This window comes from Ursus maritimus, unplaced genomic scaffold, assembly GCF_017311325.1.
Source record: "Ursus maritimus isolate PB19 unplaced genomic scaffold, ASM1731132v1 scaffold_8, whole genome shotgun sequence".
Lineage (NCBI taxonomy): Eukaryota > Metazoa > Chordata > Mammalia > Carnivora > Ursidae > Ursus > Ursus maritimus.
Genome location: NW_024426996.1, coordinates 81,557,855 through 81,567,225, shown reverse-complemented (window position 1 = coordinate 81,567,225; position 9,371 = coordinate 81,557,855).

Here is a 9,371-nt window from a genome sequence, read left to right as displayed (position 1 = left end):
GGATGGATGGATGGATGGATGGATGGGGGATGGATGGATGGATGAGGGATGGATAGATGTATGGAAGATGGATGGAGGGGGATGGGTGGATGGATGGGTGAGGGATGGATGGATGGGGGATGGATGGATGGGGGATGGATGGGGGATGGATAGGTAGCCCCTGGCTGCAGGTGTAGATACACTTAAGCAGCTGAACAGCCGCACACAAACACACAAGCGTGCTGACCACTGTAAATTTGTGACTGTAGCCTCAAGGGGTATAAGCACTGCCTAGCCAACCTACATCATTTTTCTTTCTCACTCACAAAGCCTTGCTTTCAGGAACAATTTCCCCATTCTCTTCTCTCCTTAAATTGCCAAGACTCCTTACTCCTCAATCTCATTCACTGAGAAACTAGGATCACCTAAAACGGAAGTTCCCCATCTTATCACCACCACCTCTACAAGCACCTGCATACCTGCTTCCACCTGGACGTAGGTGGCCTACCTGTGTTCCTAGGGAAGGTCAGCACCAGCTCTTGGACATCAGACTCCACACAGATGGGTCAACTGACTGACAGAAAAAAATAGATGCATGAATAGGTTGATGGATTGATGAATGGTCGGTGCACGGATATACAGATATATGGAGATGGATGGGGCCTGGTGGGTGGAGGGTGGACAGCCGGGTGCATGGAAGTGTTGATGGGCTAATGAATGAATGGACAGATAAGTGTGTGCTTGAATGGATGAATGGAGGAGGGATGAATGGTGGATAAGGGAGGGAGGACGATGAATGGGCGGGTCGGTAAATGGAAGGATAGATAGCCCCTGTCTGGAACCAGCTTGGGTTGTCCCTGCTCCCCCAGCCTAGGATTTGGGCCCCCACAACTTGGGCCAGGGCCTCCTCCATCCCCAACCCACTGCTGGCAAACCTCCTGACCACACCTGTCTCTCACAGCCTAGACCAGGGGGAGGCCGGCTCCCGCAAAGAGGGTGTGGGTCCCCGGCTGTCAGGAGCGCCCGTCGCAGGCCGAGTGCACGCTGGAGGAAGGGATGCACGTGTGCATGCCTGCGTGCGTCCATCCGTGTGGTGCCCTGGGGGGTGGGGGCCGACCACGAAGGTGGGGACATAGCCCCAGGTCACTCCTCCAGGAGCCCCTGCGCTGGCTTTGCAAGCGTGTTCCCATGGCGGTCATTCTCTGAAGTTTTCCTCCGGCCCTGCGCACTCACACTCCTGCCACAGGCACAGGTGTCCCCGCTCTTTGGAGAAGGGGGATCGGCACGCCCACAGCGAGTCTCCCTCCCATCTCTCTCACCCCTGGTTTCTCTGGGGAAGTTCCAGAGGGTCCAGGACTATCTGGGAGGGTGGGAAGAACTAACTGGTCCTGAGCCCCTAATGTGTGCGAGTCTCTGCGTCACAAGAGAGGGCACCCACCCTGCCCCCACCCTGCGAGACGGGAGAGTCAGCGCCGTTGCCCTGCTGCCCCCAGACACCCTGCCGCTGCGGTGAGGATCCCGCGGGGCGGGCATGTGTGGCGGCTGGGGGCTGCATGTCACCTGGGCGGGTGGAGACAGCCTGTCAAGGGTGACTGCGTGGCAGCCGGCAATTACATGAGCTCTGAGCGCCTCATTCCAGGCCAGGCCAGGGCTGCCGCCGCTCCAGGCCCAAACTCCGCGGCCGAGGGCGCGGGAGGCGCTGCTGACATTTGCGCGTCTGCGGGTGGTAATTGAGGTCCTGGCCCTCGAACTACGGGTGTGTCCCTGCCACTGTTGCAGGCCTGGCCCGCTACAAGCCACGGGCTCGAGTCCCGCCCTGTCTCGGGGACCCCGGGTCTGCCCTCAGCTAAGACTGATTGGGAAACTGAGGCCCAGCAAGTGCGGAGGGCCCCATGTGCCTCCCTCCTTTGGGCTGCAGGAGCCTTATCGGACTGGCAGCACAGAGTCCCTGGGGAGGTGTGGCCTGCGTGGCCTGCCGTGACCTTGGGACCTGTGTGGCCCGAAGTCCTTCAAAGCCCACACAGCTGGTGGCCTCCGTCTGAACTCTTGGGCCACCACCCACCCCACCGCCTGAGCCTGGGCTTCCGCATCTGAGATGGGGCCTCAGGTGGTTGACGCTGGCTATGCTGGAGTGAGATGTGACCCTCCTGTGGGGGCCACCCATCGGTGCCCGGTCTCCACGTACTGCCCTCACCTTGCCAGCCACTAGGACGCCCCGTCCTAGGAAATCATGGGCCAGGCCCCTAAGACCTCTTTGTGCCACTCCCTGGAGCACCTTATCATGGGCACTCTTGCCCCTGGGCCCACGTGCTCCTTCTGGACCTGGCCCTCTCCACTCAGAGGACACTGTCCTCCTGGCCTCCATCTGCTCGTCCTTCTTCCTTTGCCTCTCCTAGGCTGGCCTCCTCTGCCTCCTCTTGTGGGGTTTCTCAGGGTTCAGTCCCGGGCCTGTGGCTCCCTTTACTGCCCCACCTGTGAATTCTTCCCCATCACAGGCTCAGCTGCTACCCCAGACCCCCAGCCCCCATCCCAACCAGCACCCCTCCCAGGTGGCCCCCAGCCCTTTGCATGGGGCATCCTCAGCACACCTCCATGGTGCTCCCCGCCTCAGGGGCCAGCACCATCGCCCACCCCAGAACCCGGAGTTGTCAGCCTCTGACTTACCCCCAAGGACTCAGTGATACCAGCATGACCAAGTGTGCACACGGTGGGGAGGGGGGCGTGTGTGTGCAGAGGAGTGCTCATGTGTGTGCACGTGCACCAGTGTGCTCACATGTGCATCCTCACACGTGCATCCACACACACGTGTGTGCACATGAGCCTGTGTTCACGTGTGTTCACACGCATAACTGTGACATGTGTGCACTGGGCTGCCTACTTGTGTATGGATAAGTGTGAGGTGCACACGTGTGTGTGCATGAGTACGAGTGTACTCAAACTGCGTTCCTGTGTGCACGTGTGTAAGCGTGCATCCTCACACTTGTCACCGCATGAGGACAAGGGCAGGGTGAAAGCGGGCTGAGCCCTCTCTTGTTCCCTCTCACCCCAAGGGCTTTGTGGGTGTGCTTTCTCTCTTCTGCCACCGCCTGGCTCTCTCTGGCCCCGCTGAGCTTCTCCCTGCTTCTGCAGAGCCCAGCGTGGAGCCCTGGTCTGAAGGACCCCACCCCAGGCTCCTCTGGTGCCCCTCCCTCAGGAGGGCAGAGCCCGAGGAGGCCCTTCGACTTCCACCTCCATTGTCCTTGCCCCAGGACAGCGCCACAGGACACAGGGTAAGTCAGAGGGCCCTGGACTCACCTCCCTGTGCTTGCCTCTGCAAGGTGGGGGTGATGGGAGGGATCAGGGTGGGTCACAGGCAGCCCCAGCTCAATGCCCAGTGAGCACACGCCCAGGGGCAGGCGCTGTGGTTCCAGAGGCGTCCCTGTCCCCTGGGAGCCACTGGGGCTGGGGGCACGGCGGGCGGGCCGGGGGCTCTGCGGTGCGCGCTGAAGGCTATTTAAATGCTCCATTGGAGAGGGATTAAAGTTTACGCAAGGTCACCGAGGATGTGATAATTATAATCACAGGTTTTTGGCTCCACAATGACAGCCATTTGTTATTTCCGCTCGGGCGGCTCCCGCGGCCCCGAGCTGGTGACAGGCGTGGACTGATTTAGTGGCCCGAGCCGGTGCCCCTCCCTCCCACTGCAGTCCCAGCAGCCCCCACTGCTGGGGGCTGCCACAGAGCTCCACCCGCAGGGGCCTCGTGGGGAATGGGATGGGAGGGGGAGTGGACAGTGGCGACTGGGAGGTAGTGGTGGAGGCAGAGGGGGGCTCGGGCCCCAGGTGCCCGGTAGGAGTGGGTGCCTGTTGATGTACAGGCCGTGGGCCCTGGCACCAGCCTGGGACACGTCTGCAGGGGGGCCGCGTCCCGGCTGCGCCCGAGGCTCTGTTGGCCACATTGACAGCACCCTTTCTTTACCGGCCACATTAATAACGCAACGGTGGCCAATGACTGGACAGGAAGTGTGTTCCCTCCATGCTGCCTCCAGCTGGAACTTGTGCTTGGATTTCCAGGTTTCCTGGGAAGGGGGTCCGTTTCTCCTGGTGGAAGATTCCACTCTACAAGCAGCCAGCGGGGCCCAGGGTCCAGCACGGACAGGCCTCATGGCACCCTAGCCCGGAGGGCCCTTTCCCGGTGGGCTGTGCTGAGAGCGGTCTGGCTCTCCTGCACCCGGGCTCCATAAACCCTGACCAGCAGTGCCACGCGGGTCTCAGCAGGAGTGTGGGGCCGGTGAGGGCAGGCTCCTCGGGCTGACACCTGACAGAGGTGGGCCCGGGGGGTAAGCTATGGCAGGAGCACCTTCCTGGTGGGACGTCTGTGGCCCCGGGCCCCTGTGTGCCCATTTCCTCCCTGTGCTGGGAACACTGTGGGGGATGGAGTGGGGAGCGCTGGTCTACCCACAGCATACCCTCTGCTCACGGGGCCGGCCTGCCCCCAACCCCCACACCCCACCCACCTCCTGCCTGTTGCTGCCCCATGATTGATGCAGCTTTTTTTTGTTTGTTTTTGCAATCAGAGGTGAGAGCACTTTAATATATATTAAATGGTGATAAATAGGGGGTCCAGGCGGCCAGCCTGACGCGGCATTTGTCTTGGAGGGAGCCGAGATTGATAACTCACGGGCGGCATAAAAAATCAAGCCAAAGCCCGCTTGGGGAGCCCGTGTCCCAGCAACGTTTCTCTCCGGGGGTTCCTCAGGAGATCCGGCCGCCCTGCCGAAGACCCACAGCACCCTTGGCTCTGGCCGGCTCACGTCCGTGGCCAGGCAGCCCTCCTCTCTGGCCCACCGCAGCAGCAGCGGGACGCCTGGCTCCAGCCGCGCGGAGCTGTAGGAGGTGGGCTGCAGGCTATTTCCCGCAGGGCCTGGCCCCTGACCCTGCCTGCAAACCGAGCCCCATGCCTCTGGCCGACGACCTGACTGGCTCTTCAGCCACCTGGGCTCTCTCCACACGTGATTAGGCGTGATTAGGCTGGCCAATGCCCTGGCCAGGGCTGAGCCCCGCCTTTGACGTGGGCCAATCAGGGCCATTTCTCGAGCAGGGCCTGTCCTTCCAGATCCCTAAAGCTGACCTGGGGCCTCTTTTCTCCCACCTTCACTGACTTGGTCTTCCCTGGCCCCTGCCCTCCTGGGGGCAGCCACACTCAGGAGTGGCTGGAAGAGGCCTGGGCCGTGAGGGTTTGGTGAGGACCTGTCCCGAGCTGGGCCTGGCACCTGCCCTTCCTCTCAACGGGGCAGTGCTTGAGTCCAGGGGCTTCCGGCCCTCCCGGCACCCCTGCTCTGCACCTCCCCCATGTCCTCTTTCTATCTAGAGTGACTGGGCAGTTGGGCAAGGTGGGAGGAAGGGGGCTCCGGGCCATCTGGAGAGCCTGGAAGCACGGCCAGCCTCCAGAAGTGGGCCTGACTAGCCCCAGACAGAGGCAGGACACGACCCTGGTCAGGGTATTGGTTGGTGCGTGCACGTGCCCTAGGCCCCCTCGGATGCAGCGGAAGGCCGGGAGGGTCAGATCAGGTCCCACGGAGTCAGGGGGCCAGTGCAAGAGGGGCTACTGGGTTCCAAGGTCCGCCTCCAGCAGGGGAGGACACAGGGCAGCGGGGGGGGGGGGGCGGGGAGAGGACCTCGCAGTTCATGATTTAGGGCAATCCCTCCTTTCCTCCCCTGGCGGGGCTCTCGTGCTGATTGGACCCCAACTCCCCAGGTTCAGCCATCGCAAGAGGACATGGCCCGGCATCCACCTGGCCATGGTCTCTTGGGCCAAGCCCTGCCCTCTACCCTCTTCCTCCGGGTATAAAACAGGTAAACCCGGTGTCCGTGTGATCAACGCGATAGCCCTGCCCCCTTGCCTTCTGGGGAGGTGATGGATGGGCCCCTGCAGGTGCTGAGGCTCCCTCTACACTCAGGTCATCGAAGTGAGTTTTATTTAAAATGTCTGCAGAGCTTTCCCCACAGGACAGGTGCTGGGCCTTATCCTTGGGGGCAGGACTGGTGTCTGGGGAAGGGGCAGCTCCCTGGCCAAAGATCCCTGCGTCCCCTCGAGAAGCAGAGGCCCTGGCTACTCCGTCCTCCAGGAGGCCTGGCCAGGATGGCTGTCCTGCTGCCCAACACGCCCTCCGCTGTGGGGGCTGCTGCTGCCCCCAGAACACGGCCTCTGGAGACCCCAAGAGCGTCAGCTGAGCAGGGGGGCAGGGCGTGGTGCCTGACTCGGGAACGGACTCGGGGACAGACTCAGGGATGACGATGGGGATGGACTTGGGGACAGAGTCGGGGACTGATTCCAGGACTGAGGAAGGGCTGGTGCCGTAAGACCCTGCTCCACCTGCACCCAGTGCCCCCAGGGTCCACGCGCCAAGAACAGAGTGGCAGCAGACTGGGTGGGACAGGAGGGGCTGAGCACCATGGAGAGGATGGGCTTCTGAGCGCGGCATCTGGTGGGGTCCTGGCCAGGCCAGTCCCTCCCCGCCCGGCTCGGGCACAGTCCTCTGCCGTGGAACCGGGGCTCCATGTCACAAGCCACATGCGGCAGCCTCAGTGGCTGGAACAGCGTCTCTGCGGGCTCAGGGGCAGCAGGGATGCCAGGGGCCTGTGGGGGCCAGCCGGGGGTCAGGAAGAGCTCCACGGAGGAGGTGACAGGTTGCCTTTGTCCTGAAAAACAGGGCTTTCAGTGCCCGGGGCACACATTCTGCGGAGCGAAGATCTCAAGGCATCGCCGAGCGGACGAGCTCTGGGACCCGAGGTGGTTCTCAGACGGCAGAGAAGTGGCAGGATTTGTGGGCCGCTCACTTAAGAAGAAGGAGAATCTCAAGATGACGGCAGCAGAGCATGACACCGAGCGCGGTTCTCTGGGGCCAGGGCCCGTGTGACCGCCTGGCAGCAGCTGGCAGGCCGGCTGCGCGGGGCAGCTTCCTCGGGAGGCCAGGGCCGTGCCCCAGATGCCAGGGCGGAGGCGGCGGCCCCCCAGGTGCAGGGGGCCCACCAGGCTGTCCGGGGGGAGGCAGTGCTGCTCGCCTTCCTCCCCGGCCTTGGCTGGTCTCCCGACGTTGCTGGTCCTTGTCCTCTTGGGAGCTTGTCCTGTTGACGGAGATGAGCCGTCCGTCTCTCAGATGTGTTGCAAACACCCCTACCCCGCACCGCATTTGTCTTTTTTTTGAAGGGTCGTCTTTGCCGTTTAGAAATACTTGATTTTACGCGGTCAAATGCATTGCTCTTGCGTGGCTTTCGTGTTCTGTGTGGTTTCAGTGCTGTCTCCCCTCCGAGACTGTGTTTTAAGAACACGGGAGGTTTTGTCCGTAGTTTATTGTGATCTGGGGAGTAGGGGCTGCTCAGCGGCTGCTCCCCCCTTCATGAGCTCACCCCCATCTTTTGCCTCCCACCCCAAGAGGTCCCCTGGAGCTGTTCTGATCTCTGTGTGCAAGGGGCTGAGTCCGTGGCTCCGTCGTGGCCGTGGCCATGGCCGGCGCCCCCGGGTGGTGCTTTCCACCGCCTTCTTCCTCGGGACGCACCTGGCACTGCTGCCAGGGAACCCCGCAGGAACCACAAAGGGAACCCCGCGGGAACCAACCCCAGCGGACCGTTTCTGTGGGGAGATGTTGGTGGTAGACGCTGTCTTGTCCGTGCTCAGGCTTCTGTCCTGGGATGGGCCTTTTCTTCCCGTGCTTACGCCCTCCGTGGGACCTGGGAGCTTTGTCTGTGCAGGACGGGACTGCTTTCCCGCTCTTCTCTCTGCCTCCAGCCCCGTGCTGGAAGGAGTTACTGCTGCAGCGGGTTTCAGCCCATTCTTCCCCGGATACGGCCACGTCGCCTGTAAGAAAAGGGTCATTTCTCCTCTGGTTTTCGACCCCGATGCGTGTCTCAGGCACTTCGGCCACCGTGACCAAGCACCACAGACCAGGAGACTCAAACAACAGAATTTATTTCCTTATGGTGCCGAGGCTGGACGTCTGAGATTGGGGTGCTGGGGCTTGGTTCCTCCTGAGGCCCCTCCCTGGCCGCCCAGTGTGACTCCCCGGTGTCAGCAGGCAGGGGGCGAGGTTGGGGGTGGAGGCTGGCATTCCCCGGGGAGGGCTTGGGGTGGGGGTGAGGCTGGAAGGGCACAGAGCTTCTTGTGGCGGTCCCTCCGTGGAACCCCAGCAGGCTGGAGTTATGGCTCTGCTGACCTGGGTCCTGGGCTCACAGCTGCGTCCCTGTGGCCTGCCGGCAGGGGTGGGACTTGGCGGCCTGGGTGTCGCAGGAGCTGGGCCGCCCTGGCCAGGCCCTGGTGAAATGCACTATATAAATGTAAATTTCCCTCCGAGTCGCGCTCACTCATTCAACAAGCTATCAGCGCGGTGCTGTCAGCCCAATTCTTCACACTTGGTGTCCCTGTTTTCTGTCTGGGGCAATCCTGTTTCCCTGGGCCGTGGCGGGTTGGCAGCTGCAAAAGTTCAGCTTTGTGAATGCAGACAGGCCCCCCTGACAGTCCCCCCGTGGACAGGCGGGGACCCAGGCTGGGCTGGTCTTGGGGCCAGGACGGGGGTTGGAGTGGGCACCAGGGCTGGAGGGCATCTGGGGAGAGGACGGCTCCTGCCCGACTGCCTGTTTTCCTGGAGGGTGGGCTCTGCACAGAGGGGGCAGAGGAGGGGAGGAAAGTGTGCTTCTCTCCCTCCCATCCTCCCAGACCTAGCCCACCCCCTCAGGCAGCAGCTGGGCCTCCAGGTCTTCCTCTGACCCCATTTGGTGGGGGGAGTGGGTCCCAGAGCGCCGTGGGGTCCAGCAGGTCATGACCCTCTAGGTGTCTCCCTTGCCCCCACTGGTCAGGAACAGGGAGGGCAGCACACGGGGCCCATTTTACAGGTGGGAAAACTAAGGCCTCAGAGGGAGGGCCTCACCCAGGGCACGTAGCAGAGCTGAGGCTCGAAGCCAGCCCTGGACTGGATCCCTGTCACTCTGGAGGAGGGGATGGGCAGGCAGAGCGCGGGTGTCAGGAATCGGGGTGTGGCCACGCTCAGGGCCAGGGGGTGTGAGCTGCTCGGCTCCCCTCGGGCCTGCTGCCTGCACTGTGCTTCTGTGGAGTTCGCTGCCTCCTACCTGGCCTCGCCTGCTGTTTACTGCCTACGCCTGCTGGGCAGGGAGCCCTTGATCCCCAGATCTGAGGGCCGGGAGGCAGGCCCTGCTTCCATGCCAGGGGCAGGAAGACAGGCTCAAGGCCTCCCAGGGGCTGGGGGTGCATCCAGCGGAGGCCCCCAAGGTACGGGACTGATGCCCACCTGCCAGCCCCACTCAGGGGACACGAGCATATGACTAGGACAGCAGGGTGGCCCTGGGATGGGCGGGTGGGGAGGGGTCTCTCTTTAAAACAGTTTTATCCAAGTATAACTG